Here is a 14212-nt window from a genome sequence, read left to right as displayed (position 1 = left end):
CATGTCAATGCAGATATCAAGAACAGATGGATGTGATCTATCCAAAGCTGAGCACTTTTAAGTGCAACCACTTACCCTAACAGGAGAGTTAAGTACAAGATCCATTTGCTCCTGCTGAAATAATCACAACTTAACATTTCTTACATCCACCGCCAAATGTCAATAACAAGGTATAATGGTATCCATTTTAAGAAATCCTGCTACAGAATGAGTGGTAGTGAAATCAAGTTCTTAGTTGCAGTTCCTGTAGTGGCACATCCACCATCTCACTCCCCATGTCCATTTGCATTCTTTGCATGCATGACTAAAGCTGAATAGTTCTGTTGCTATCAGTGTGACTCTTAGGGGTTATTCAGACAGTGAAAATAATCCTGATAGAATGTGAATTGAATCTTTGTCATTCACATGCATTTCAAATGCACCTGAGTAAGTTGGGGGACTGCCCTCCCAAAACACTCTAAACCTGGGGTAATTGATCTCAGGGTTGTTTTTTTCCTGAGTTTTCCTAAATCATAGAATCATAGAATCATAGAATCGTAGAGTTGGAAGAGACCACTAGGGCCATCCAGTCCAACCCCCTGCCATGCAGGAAATCCAAATCAAAGCATCCCTGACAGATGGCCATCCAGCCTCTGTTTAAAGACCTCCAAGGAAGGAGACTCTATCACCTTCCGAGGAAGTGCATTCCACTGTCGAACAGCCCTTACTGTCAGGACGTTCCTCCTAATGTTCAGATAGAATCTCTTTTCCTGTAGCTTGCATCCATTGCTCCGGGTCCTGTTTTCTGGAGCAGCAGAAAACAAGCTTGCTCCCTCTTCAGCATGACATCCTTTCAAATATTTAAACAGGGCTATCATATCGCCTCTTAACCTTCTTTTCTCCAGGCTAAACATCCCCAGCTCCCTAAGTCGTTCCTCATAGGGCATGGTTTCCAGACCCTTCACCATTTTTGTCGTCCTTCTTTGGACACGCTCCAGTTTCTCAATGTCCTTTCTGAATTGTGGTGCCCAGAACTGGACACAATATTCTAGGTGGGGCCTGACCAGAGCAGAATACAGTGGCACTATTACTTCTCTTGATCTAGACACTATACTTCTATTGATGCAGCCTAAAATAGCATTGGCCTTTTTAGCTGCCGCATCACACTGTTCACTCATGTTCAACTTGTGGTCTACTTGGACTCCTAGATCCCTTTCACACGTAGTTTCATTCAACCAGGTGTCACCCATCCTATATCTGTGCATTTTATTATTCCGCCCTAAGTGCAATACCTTACATTTCTCCGTGTTGAATTTCATTTTGTTAGCTTTGGCCCAGCTTTCTAGTCTATTCAGGTCATTTTGAATCTTGATCCTGTCCTCTGGGGTATTAGCTATTCCCCCTAATTTGGTATCATCTGCAAATTTGATAAGTATGCTCCCAATTCTGTCATCCAGGTCATTGATAAAGATGTTGAATAGCACTGGGCCCAGGACAGAGCCCTGTGGGACCCCACTGGTCACTTTTCTCCAGGATGAAAAGGAGCCATTGTTGAGCACCCTTTGGGTTCGGCCAGTCAACCAATTACAGATCCATTTAACAGTTCCTTTGTCTAGCCCACATTTTACAAGCTTGTTTGCAAGAATGTCATGGGGAACCTTGTCAAAGGCCTTAGTGAAATCAAGATATACTATATCCACAGCATTCCCTTCATCTACCAAGCTGGTAATTTTATCAAAGAAAGAGATTAGGTTTGTCTGGCATGACTTGTTTCTCTGATTCACATTGTCAGCTGTGTCAATAACCAATATGAATAAACCCAGGATAAAACTCTGCATGTCTTGAACATGTTACAAATACATCTGCATCATCAACTCCATCTTTATTTGCACTGCTGACACGTGTGGGCAATGAAACTCACAGAGGTGCACATAGATGCAGGTCTGATTTTTTAAAAATAGTGTGAACAACAAAACCAGAATGCATGAGTAAGATTATTTGCATAGTCACACTAAAAAAAACACAACAATGTCTGAATAACCCCTCAGTTTCCTTTGGCTTGGAATGTGGATTTGTTTTCTTAGAACAGAGTGTGGACAACCTCTTCATTGCCTACATTTTAGGCTCTTCCCTGAAAAATCTCACTTAAACCAGTATGGGATTTTTGTTATACATGCATTACCTTGTTTCTGAAGCTCTGTTCCACCTTTCATCAACAACCTCGAGTCAAGATCCTGTTCAAATACATGCCATTAAACAATTCATTGCATATGACAATATGGAGAGCCTCAATGATGATACATCAAAAGCATGACACTTGGAAACACACAGTATATTCATTCCAAAATAATAGATGATTACAGATGGATATGTTTATCACAGCATAGAGATAAATTAATTAGAAACCAGACAGCAATTTACAGCAAGTTGAAGAATTATGGCTAACTAAACTGACTTCCAAAGTTGTTGACTTGTCTGACAGGAAAATATGCCAATGACTTGCTTTGTGACTCTGGGACCTCCAGGCCAAGTTGGATGCACTGAAGAAGCATGGCTTGTTTTTCATTATCTCACAGAGATAGAAGCAAGTGAAAAACCTTATGGGCTGTATCATCAAAAAATATGAGATTGAAATGGTTTTGCTTTTATTTCTCAGCTTTATAATTTCTGCATGCCGAACTCCTGGCTATTAGAAGCAGGCTTTGGGGCTGCAACCTGAGAATGGTACCAGATGTGCTTCCTAGAAAGACAAGGCACTTGAAATCAAGAATAATGAAAGAGCCGATATACTAATAAACTGATAAAATGGAATGCATCTATTAGCCTTTAGAAAATCATTGCAATTTTTGTAAATTTCCCAAAACCAAAAGAAAAAAAGTACTTTAGAACAGTGATTCTGAATCTTTGATTCTATAGTTTTTTTTAATAAATTTAAATTTTCCAGATATATAAAGAATAACAACAATATAGAATATAGAAAGAGAACACAGAAAAAGAAGAACAAGAAAAACGAAAAGGCAAATATAATTATATTAAAAAGAAAGAAATCAAGAAACCAAGGAAGATAAAAATGACTTCCAGTCTTCTCTTCAGTGGTTATTAAGCTATACAGACTGAACCTCCCTTATACAGAATGCTTGGGATCAGAAGTGGCTTGGATTTTAGATTTTTCAGATTTTGGAATATTTACATATACATAATGAGATATCTTGGAGATGGGACCCAAGTCTCAACATGAAATTCATTTATACACCTTATACAAATAGTATTGATTAGTATATATGTGTATAAGGTAATTTTATACATAACAATTTTGTCCATGAAACAAAGTTTATATACATTGAATCATCCGAAAGCAGAGTTGTCACTATCTTAGCCACACATTAAAAAAAAAGTTTTGGATTTTGGAGGATTTCAGATTTCCAAATTCCAGATATGGGAGATTCAGTCTGTATTAAAACTGTAACATCCATCAATACCTCTCTGATACAAGAAAAAACCATTCTCTTCCTTTCTATATGTATGAACATTAATCCTCCAAATTAAATCTTTTACAATCAAAGGTATCCCTAACAGAAAATCAACTAGACATTAATCCACACTTATTACTAAGTATTAGTAACCTTTATCATCTATTGTTATTAGTCCTCTCCTCAACTAAATCAAATACATCTATTTCACTTTCCTCTCAAATGCAAGTATTTCTATTAAGCTCATCGTTACCCTCTATTAATTTTAATTTTACCATCTGTCTGTCATAACATTAGCTGTGTCTCCCAACCAATTACAAATTTAAAAAATTGTATTCATTTCTTATTTTTAATATAAATATCTATCTCCTTTTAAATTACTATCTCTGTGACTTTCTTTAAGTACCTCTATATATGCCCCTGCTCAAGTTCATATCTTTTGAGTCATCTAGACCCTCAGAACCCATATAATCTTGGTAACCTTTGAAAAAAAATTTTTTTTTAATTAACAAGCTTCGTTTTGTGATCTGTTCCCTAACATTAAATCAACCACAAATTATGAAACCCTTATTGAAATACTAAATCACCATCATGTAATAAAACCTGTATCTTAAATCCAGAAGACACAGCTTTTATTTCTTTCTATCCTATTTGAGTTTCACCCTTGGCATTTTATCAAATCAGCCAAATTTGGAAAGGCACCTTTCATTACACCATCCTGGTAGAAAAACATTTATCCATTTAAAAAAAGAACATTCTTAATCCGATCATCCCTCTCAACCCTGCCCCATGTTCCCCCATCTTCTTCACAATCCTTGCCATGCCTCCCGATTCAGCTATACTGTTCACACAAGGCTACAGAAAAGAGAGGTTGAAAAGTTGGATAGCGGAAGATTAAGGGTTAAGAAGGAGGTAATATTTACTCGTTTAGAAAGGAGAGGTCTGCTGAAGACTTGGACAACATGTGAAGGCTCACCAGGAAGAGTGAACAATATGGCTGTAGTTTGAAGGATTTTTATACTAAAACAAAAACAAAAACCTGTCCTCAGGGTATGCTTTGATGATATTCCCAAGGAATGAACAAACTGGACCAGAAATTTATGAATTTTTAGCACCAAGGTGTTAATACACGGATATGATCTGAAACAATCTGAAATAAGACAGGCAGGGGAAATGTAAGGAGTTCAAAGAGGGAAAATGGGGTACTTGAGGGATATGCAAACTAGCCAGTCTCTCACGCCATACCATTTCATGCCAGGATTATTTCTCCCTTCATCTTCCCATTTTTCTTCAATTGTTCACCTAATCCTTGCTCTTCAGTTCCTTCCCAGCTTGGTTTCCGGAACTCTCTATATCCCATTGGTCTCACTGACGCAGCAAGCATATTAATTTACTCATACCAGAGCCACGTGGTACATTTACTCCAGTCCTAATCCTTCTTCTTAGGTAGTCCTTTTTTATCTGAATTTGCCAAAGGAAAAAACAACCACTCTTAACAAGTTATAATGTTCAAAAATCAGTTCATAAAAACATAGGTTTAATTTCAACATTAACTGGGAAATCTTGTGGATGAAGCCAAAAAGCTAAACACACCTAGCAAGTTAATAATGTAATGAGTAAATTAACTAGTCATTGGCAATCCCCATACTCAACTCTAGCTGCTTCAGAGAGGACTGAGAGGAGAGGGATTCAACAGGTAAAAATGCCACCCACCTCTTCTCAAGCAATATTAAGTTTATAGATACTTGAGCCTTGAATACTATACTTCCTCAATGCATCTGAGGAAGTGATTTGTAATCCACAAAAGTTTATACTATAATAAATAAATTAATTAATATTAAGTGGGGCACTGCACAAGACTTCTTCCATCTTCTCTTTCTTTTCATTCTGTTTCAAGTCTTACTTAGTTCCAGCTGTGTTTACATGGAGGAGGAAGAGAAGGAAGAAGGGCTCTTTATCCTGGAATAAAAGGGTGCATATAGTCAGGTTGGATCACACAACAGTTTGATGTGGACCCCACTTGCTTCTATATATTTTTCTAATGCTTACATAAATGTATACAATTTTGAGAAGTGAGCCTATCCAAAGTGACCTGGCCTTCCCAGATCCATCCCACACGGTATGGATTACCATGAACATTGTAAGATATCATTCATACTTTCTTTGCACTTCTTCTAGTAATTCTGATGATAATCCTAATAATACAGTCCTAGGAATCCTAATCCTAATTGACCTAACAATGCAATTGCCAAGTCTTTTCTAAATCTGATTCAAGTTATAATATTCAAATCTTATGGTACCCTTAAAAAGCTCATTTCTCACAGCAATACAGTATAGATTACTCTACATCCTCTCCAAAACTGAGATGAAAGCCACCCACCCAGAAGTCTTCCTTCCCATTTATAATTATTCATTAAAATAATTTCTTCCATCTGCATAGAATTATTTATTTTGCTAAACATTCCCTTTTCTACAAAGAGCTTCACTCCACAAATGTGAGAGTACTCCACACTAATTTCTTTCTGCAAGCACAAAATAGACAAGAAATCCCACAAAACACCCCCAGCAGTCTCTTTCATTCTTTCATTCAATTTGTACAGCAAATTCCAAACTGGCCTAATCTAGAAGGTTTTCAAAATGCAACTATACTAGTGGATAATGGGGGAATAGGAGGGCATTTAGTATTTCTTTGGTTTGGTTTGGTTCTTCTAGCAGGGGAGTCACTAGGAGGGTGTAGGGGGTTCATGTTGCAACAGAAGACACCCTAATGAAAGGTAACACCACTGATTCCCAAACATTTTCTTTTCTTTTTTAAAAAAAAACTTTTTAAAATTTTATTTGAAAAATCACATTTTCGGGCCCAGTGGTGTCACTGCAGTTGGTGTCACCCCATTGTGACTCTTGGTGTCACCCCCATGGCCATACCCCTTGCCAGCCAGAAGGTGGGGGAGAGCCATTGTAGGAATTCGGAAGCCCACATGCATGCAATGCCACACAATCCACCAATGTTTAGTTTCTCTATGCACAAAAGTGCACACTGGGGCTCAGAGAAGACTCCTATTGCAAAAAAAAAAAAAAAAAAAAAAAAAGAAAGAAAGAAAGAAAGAGAAAAAGAAAAAGAAAGAAAGAAAGAAAAAAGAAAAGAAAAATCCAAACCCTCCTCCCACATTCATGGCTTGCTGTAGTGCCACTACTCACAGGGTGCTGTCATGTTTTGCCCTTGGAAGACTAGCCAAACCCCCAATCCATAGGTTCAGCTTTTCAACCACACAAACACACACACACAGAGAGAGAGAGGGAGCTTGCTTCACCCAGCTGTTGGTAGCAAAAGCAATGGTTGTATAATCCAGTCCAGGTTTGTCATAAGACTTCAGTACAACCTGTTCAAAGGGAAAATCCAAAAGAGTAGTCCAGGTCCAAGCCAAGCAACAGGTAATCAGTCAAAGCTCAAGGCAGCAGCAAGGCACTTTCCATGCGCAATAGATGGTTGGTGACCATACTAAAACAAGGGAGGTGCTGGGATATTCATGGGTCACCACTTTAATTGTCATGAGTCAATGCTATGGAATTCTGAATTCTCTAGTTTTGTGAGATATTTACCCTTCTCTGTCAGAGAGCTCTGGTGCCACAACAAAATACAAATCCAGAATTCCATAGGTTGGAGCCATGACAATTAAAGCAACATTATTTCTGCAGTGTTGATACAGCCTTTGTGGCCTTCTCAGGGACATCAGGCTGAGAAACAGGGTGCTAAGCAAATTACACCTTTGGTGTGATTCAGCGTTGCTCTTTCTACAGGGACAATTTCTACACTGGAGGTTTCCCAAGTATCATTTAACCCAGAAGTGTGGAAGAAGTGGCCCTTCAGATCTTTTTGGACTTCATCTTCCATCAGCCATTGCCAGCCCTACTCTTTGATGAGCTGTTGGCAGTTGTAGTGCAATGATGGATCACATGGAAGGTCAAAACAGTGTGATCCCGGATGCAATCATGCGGATTCATGTTATTGCATGAGGTTTTATCACACTTGATTGAAATAAATGCTAGGTCAGTTTGAACCCAATCCAGGGTCAACCGAGAGATGTGTAAATTTGGGGAAATACAGAATTTACAAATCCTGTTCCACTCCAAAGTTGCGTTCAATTCGAATTTGGCAGGTATGGAACACATGTCTCGGTTGCCCTTAGGTTGCCTTCGAATCAGATTACAATTCCCAAGCTCCTTTGCTGGCTGCAATTCTTTTCCTCCCTCCCTCTGGGTGTGTGTGGGGGACTTTTCTCTTCTCTCAGAGTACTTCTGGAGCTGTTCTGGGGATGAAGCAGCCCTCCCCAGAGAGACACATACACACACTGCCTCCTTCTCTCCTCCTCTCAGCCCTTTCTGTCTCTTTCCCTTTGCAAAACTCACCCTCTCCAACTGGAAGGGAGGAATTGGCTCTCTTTCTCTCGCACGACTCTGTCACAGGGTTTTCTTGGCAGGTTTATTCAGATGGGGTTTGCTATTGCCATTTTCTGAGGAGGCTGAGAGAGTGGGACTTGCACCAGATCACCCAGTGGATTCAATCCCTGCCTTCTAGAGTCATAGTCCAATGCTCAAACCAAGTACAAGGTTGCTTTGGACTGGTTTTGAATTGGTGAATTGCCTAAATAATGTGGAATAAGGAGTAATGAATGCATAAATAAAGTGAATTGCCTACATAACATGAAATAAAGGGTAGTTAATGAACAAGTAATGTGAACTGCGTAATAACGTGAAATAAGGGGTAATGAATGAACAAATAATGTGAAACAAGGCAATACCACAGGAACCGGAGGCAAGCCCCACCGGAAGTGTAAAAAGGTCACAATTCGATTCTGCCCTCACTGTGCATGTGCAGGGATGCTGATTTGAATTCTAGACTATGAAGGGTACAAAGTCACATGATAATTACCTTTGCATTTGCACTACTTTGGCTTTGGGATGGGCGCTGTGTTCTTCTGTGGTGTGATAGCCATCCACATACTTGTGTTCATTTCCGAATTAGCCCTACTTTCTTTTCTTTCAAAATTGAGAGACATTCCTCCCATGTGATAATGTCCAATGTTTAGAGAGACACATATTCCTCTTCCTTTACTTAACCATTTCTTCTCTGCCCTGCCATCTCTTTTTGGCCTAAAGCTGTAATAAGCAACAAATGGTGAGGGATTCAGGACAGAGGGAAATAAATTCCTCACACAGGACATAGTTAAACCATGATATGCATTTCCACAAAATGTGAGTAATTGCAGCTAACCTGAATGGCTTTAAAAGAGAATTAGATGTTAGGTTCTGAACAGCAGGGGCTGGGAAAGTTGGGAGTGAGGGTGCTGTTGGACCCATGGATTGTTCATGGGTTTCTCATAAGCAACAGGAACAGAATGGTAAATTATATAATCTTCTGGTCTGGTGAAAAGGGGTTGTTGATCTGTCTTTATATGACAACATACTCTTTGTCATATGACAACATACTCTATCATATCATCATCATCATCATTTATTGTCGGAACACCCCTAACTCTTGCGCTTAATAAAAATGCAAAGGTCTTCAACCACAGGGTACCCTCTGAATAAGGACTCTGATTCTGTACAGTCAGTGGCAGCTGGTACCCATTTGTGTCCATGGGACAATAAATCTGCTCTCGGTTTTAGTGTGCACTGTAGCTGATCTATCCATGGTGCCAGATCTATTTGGGGGATATTTTTCATAACTTTGCACATCACCTTTAAAATGGGAAAACAGTATAGTATACACAACAGAACATCCTCTATCACAGCAGTTCCCAAACTCTTTCCCTTGTGATGTTTTTGACTTCTGCTCAGAATTCTGACTGTTGATCAAGATAACTAGTACTTACAGAAGTTGAAGCCCCAAACACCTGGAGCACCAAAATTTGGAAGCCACTGCCTATAGTAAGGGAGGGAATCTTGCAGCACTGCAGATATTGTTGGACTAAAACTCTCAACAGCTGTAGCCAGCACCACCAATGCTGAGGAATGCTGGGATTTGCTGTCCAACAACACCTCGATGGCCACAAGATTCCCACCTGTATCTTATAGGATGCCCATTTGGCACTCTGCTTTGGCATCCCTATCCTTCACTTACCTTGTTAATGTGTGGACTAAAATGCCATTATCTTTTCAAGAAAAGGCTGGGCTGGGTCCAATCTTATAGAAAGGATTTCAAGAGAAGGCAAACTGTAAGCCTCATGTGAATACGTACATGTCACTACCAAAGAGCAAAAGTGTCTGCTGACTCGACATGCTGGCATAACCTCACCTCTTCCTTGCTTCCTACAGTGTGTAGCTTTGTGTCAGCTTGTCAAAGCCTGTGCGAGGAGAGGATGTCACGTTTGCATGTGCTAAGGCATTTGCATGTGCTGCTTGACATGAGAAGGGTTCAGGAAAAATGCGATGAAGTGCAAGAGGAAAGCTTTAAAACTTAATTGTGATAAAGGATTTCCTCTAGATGTGTTAAATTAAATTAAATTAATGATGCTAACTTTGAGAAGAGCAAGTGTTACCCTTCCTGGTGACCAATTTCCTTTGGAAAGAGTTGTGAGCATGCCTGCAAATGTTAGTCTTTCAAACACATGAAACTATTATTTCAAACACATGAAGGAATTTAGCTTGGATTTTCCAAATAAAAGTTTAAATCAGGTACTCCAGCTTCTATACCATGTTCTAACATCGGTGATGATTTCTCCCTGAACCCATGTGGGCAGAACTGAGGAAGCTTTTCAGCTAAAGTTTTCTCTTTGGAAAGTTGTGTCCAGCAATGAGAATGAAGTTCCACAAAGGGCTGATTCAATTTTGATTGTTGCATGCTAAATGATTGAATTTGTTGAGTTTTGATAACATGAGGTGTTACAGCATATATGCAGCAGCCCATTCACCCATTAAAGTCATCACTTGATGTTGCACCCATCAAGTGTTGAATATAAATGCATGCATTTAAATTAATTTGTGTTAATAAGCATTTGTGGCTGAGTAACATATCCAGCAACTATTGCAGTGGCCCATCTGAGCACCTTTCAATTGAAATGGTTTGCATAGATTGTGATGACCCAGTGCAAATTCTTTTTCCTAAAGGTCTGTCATCAAAATCTTTCCAAATCATTTGGAGTGGCTTGCAACATGGAACTCAGCAAGCAACTGTCCATGTAGGCTATGGAATTGTGGATTGGGTTGGTATTATGGATTGCTAAAGGAGTTTACCTGAGGAAGCACCAAAACTTTGAATATTGTTTTCCTTGATCACAACAAACCTCTGTTGCACTTTATTTACACACTGGTGGGGTGCCATAATCTCAGAGACTTCTTTCAAATGTTAAAGACTTGAACCAGGTATCTGATGCATGCAAAACATATGCTATGTGACAAAACCACATTTCATCCCAAGCTGGGAAGTTTGTAAGCATCTTAGCGAAGGAGAGGTATCCCTCGCCCAGTTATTTCCACACAGATCTTTATTTAGCTGGCTTATAATGGGGTCCTGTGACCATACTGGTTTTGGGATTCTAGGTGCTGCAATCTTTTTTTTAAAATGGATTTTTCTAAGCTTTGCCTGGAACAACATATTCTGAAGCTTGACAACCCAGAAAAGTACACACTTATGCATGTTTATGTAGGCAAGTGATGTAGAAGCCAGGCAGGCAAATGACTTGTTGTATGCAACAATTATCTCTAAGTCAGTGGTTGGGTATCTTTTGGGGCAGGTGTACACCAGCTATAAAAAGGATGTTCCCAAAGAGTCAAGAATTGAGCTGAAACAAACAAAATGAATTTCAGTAGCAATCAATATTAAGTCCTGCTCAGATGCCCAAAGGTGATGAAACCTGACCTCACAGCAGCAGTACATGTGAAAATGATTTAAGAGTTTTAACAGACAATAAGCTAAACATAGGTCAAAGGTGTGATGTGATAGCTAAAATGCCAATATCTGCACCAATAGAACTATAGTGTCTAGATCAAGAGAAGTAATAGTGTCGTTCTGTTCTGTGCTTTGATTCTGTGTTCCTAAATGGCAAGGGGTTGAAGTGGATGACCATTGTGTTTTTTTTCTAACTCTATAGTCCTATGATTCTATGAAAATTACCACATAATAATGTTTTTGCTTGTTCTTAGGCTCACCCTTTGGGGCATTCCTATTGCACATCCAATTCTGTGATGACATTACCTCATGTGATCAAATTTGACTATGAGATGATCTCATAAAGCCCATATAGAGTGAAATGCGAGCAAACCTTTCAGACCTTGCTCTGTACAGATAGACATTTATTTCAGCACAGTCCTAGAAAAGGCTGCTTCCCAAGAAGATGACTACTGTAGACATAAATAAGCACCCCGTCTTCCCACCACACCTAAATATCCATTGACCATGGTTTAGCCACATTTTAATAGAAAGATTTGTTTGGAACTTTAAGAAAAACCATTCACTATCAGGCAAAACAGTTTGAGAAGCTCTCAACTAACAGAAGTAAATACAACTCCAGTCTGGAGGGATTTTTTCTGCCAGGTGCACATTAGCTTCCACTCTGCATTATTATTATTTTTACAACTTCTAACAGATGTGGAGGAGAAAAGTATGTGGGAAGAAAGGGGGAATTTAATACAAAAACAAATTCAAATAAGAAATGTGCATTGCTTAAACCCAAGCTTAAAGGGACAAAACCTACAAGAACAAAGGTTGAAGTTCATCCTAATGCTGTATCTGGCACTTAGATAATAGCAGACCTTTGAAAAATTACTTTTTGGGGAGGCCACAACTCCCAGTACAGTGGTACCCCGGGTTACGAAAATAATTCGTTCCGCCGCCGCGTTCGTAACCCGAAATGCTTCGTAAGCCGAAAAAGCCATAGGCGCTAATGGGGAAAAGCCGCGATTTCGTGCGAAATAGCGCCGAAAAGCACCAAAAATTTTTTCGTAACCCGAAAAAACCTTCGTAACCCGGAACAGTTTTTCCTATTGATTTTTTTCGTAACCCGGAAATTTCGTAAGGCGGCGCATTCGTATCCCGGGGTACCACTGTAAATCCCAGAGAGCACAATCTTAGGTGGCCACAAGTGTAGCTCCACATCTCCCTTTGGAAGGTAGCCTCCAAGCTCTGGAGCAAGAAAGTATGAGAGGACTGAGATAGTATCCACCTGAGGATTTACAATTGGAAGAAGACAATAAATACCACCCTTCTGGATCTCTCTGGAGAGTACTTTCTGGAGATGAAGGAGTGCAACATCAGCTTTTTCCTCCTGGTTGTAGATTTGTGGCCAGATATGAAACAGTTGCCTCATGCCCTCCTTCAGCTGCATAACAGATATGACAATGCACTCTGACATTTGGAACCTGCCTTCCAGAGAGAGTGGAATAGAAGTTGTGAGTAATGAATACTTCCTTCCACTATGTCCCCCATGCTGTATTATGGAATCTTCATATTTCATATCCCATATCTGGAGATAGCATGTTTTTGAGAGATCAATTGCCTTTCAGGAACACTAAGTCATATTCCTGGGGGGGGGGGGAAATAACATGTCCTGAGGCATGTGAACATCCAGGTAAATACGCTCATCAAATCTAAATGTGTGAATGAAGTGTTCCTTCCATCCCCCAAGTAATTTGCATTCCCTCTTACAACATGAGACAAAGGATCTCCTTGCACCCAAAGCAGTGAGCCAATCTCTACCTACTCCCTGTTGTGTCCCTCATGAAACATCTCCATCCATCCTTGTCAGAGATATCCTGATCCAATCATGGTTTTGTAATACTAAAATTGAAGTAATCAACCAGACCAGAATCCCATTGTTGATTCCTGGGAAGAGCCATTCAGCCTTTGTTACCCAACCAGATAATCCATCGCCTGAGGCTAGTTTTCAGGTTTAAATACGGTTCCAAAACCTAGTCTCTGAATACATAGCTGGCATACACTCTCATATTCTCTGTATGTTCTGTGTTGCCATCAGACCTCCCCGTCTCAACCACTCCAGCTTTCTGTGGTCTACTCATCGGATAAATAATTATAACCCCCTGAAAACCCCTAAAAATTCTGCCATGCCATTTCCATATTTCCATTTCACTTTGCTCTGTATGTGTGTCTATGTGAATTGTTCTCTCTCGTGTGTGATTGTACTCTGCATTTTTCTAAATAAAAGCGTCTTAGTTTACCCCCAAACTTGAGTCCTTCTCAGTTAATACTAGTATAAACAGGTGCTATTGGTCCAAAGGTTACCCAAGCCTCTTGCAAAAGCTAATTTCCCCAGCATTTGAAGCAATGCTGACAGTTGGTGGGGACCTCCCAGTCCCCACCACCACCACCTGTTCTTTGGTAACACTGTCCCTCTGCTGGCAAAGGCCAGGCTGACTGAGACTGATACCATGCTTATAATCTCTCTTATAGTCCACAGATTTCATAGTGACCACATTCATCTACTCCTCACACAAAGAAATCCACCTACATCCCCACACTGGTAAGCACTTCATCCATTTTTTTGTCCTGGACCTGATTACACACCTTGGCACAATGTACCTCCTAGAGTACTGAACACTGATTTATTTTTAGTGATCAGGACACATTAAAGTGAACTCCAAAAACATCAGAGTGTAATAGAGTAATTGGAAACAAAACTCATGAACTAAGCTACCATCCAATAAAGGTTGTTACACATGAAGAGAAATGCAATTTCTCATTAGAAAAGGCTGCTATAGTGAAGTCAGAATACAGTATCTGGCAACTTTGCCTTGCCTTAATGGTCCTG

This window comes from Sceloporus undulatus, chromosome 2 (genome assembly GCF_019175285.1).
Source record: "Sceloporus undulatus isolate JIND9_A2432 ecotype Alabama chromosome 2, SceUnd_v1.1, whole genome shotgun sequence".
Taxonomy (NCBI): domain Eukaryota; kingdom Metazoa; phylum Chordata; class Lepidosauria; order Squamata; family Phrynosomatidae; genus Sceloporus; species Sceloporus undulatus.
This window is presented reverse-complemented; position numbering follows the sequence as displayed.